This window comes from Myotis davidii, unplaced genomic scaffold, assembly GCF_000327345.1.
Source record: "Myotis davidii unplaced genomic scaffold, ASM32734v1 scaffold5247, whole genome shotgun sequence".
Lineage (NCBI taxonomy): Eukaryota > Metazoa > Chordata > Mammalia > Chiroptera > Vespertilionidae > Myotis > Myotis davidii.
Genome location: NW_006298297.1, coordinates 1 through 697, shown reverse-complemented (window position 1 = coordinate 697; position 697 = coordinate 1). Strand labels below are relative to the sequence as shown.

Sequence of the window (697 nt, the reverse complement as noted above, 5' to 3'; positions counted from 1 at the left end):
TTCAGCGCGAAATTATAGCTAATTTGCCTACAAACGTCAGGTGGTCATAATAATCTGGCCACTCAGTGTGTGTGTGTGTGTGTGTGTGTGTGTATGTTTAAATTTTCTTTACAGGTGTTTCAATGTTTAGAAAAGAATGTGATTGGTAATAGGAGTCAGAATGTTTATGAAGAAATTGCATTCTTTTCTCTTTACATTTGAACTTCTTTATTTAAATATATAGCCTTGCGGCCATAGTCAGGCGCACTTGCATCTGCCCCGGCTCTGTCTGCGTGTCCCGCTGCAGCATGGCCACCACCAAGCGCTTTCCCACGCTCATACAGCTGGAGCAGCGGGAGGAGCACCATTCCAGGTGCTAGGCAACAACGCCAAGCAGCCCTACTGGTTCCACATTGAGTACCTCAAGAGCCCAAAGACGGTTCACCTCGAGGCGTGGCTGGTGGAATCGATCTTCGGCCCTGGCGGAGAGCACATTCCGCACGTCGAGTGTGTGTCGCAGACCCTGTTTCACATTAACCAGTGGGATCCTTATCTTTGGCCGGCCTTCTTACCAAAAGGATGTGTCCAAGATGATCATGAACTTGGCTCACTATGACCGCCAACTCCGGGCACAAGGTTCGCTGAAGAACGCTGCCCAGCAGGCCGAGTTGCCGAACTTCTCCGCTGCAGTCTGGGTGGCTGCGCTCCAGGCCTCCCC

General features: G+C 50.9%; 1 pseudogene; it reads left to right on the top strand.

Moving 5' to 3' along the window:
- Window positions 1–287: 287 nt before the first annotated feature.
- On the top strand, window positions 288–692 carry LOC102772245 (annotated as a pseudogene).
- Window positions 693–697: the final 5 nt, after the last annotated feature.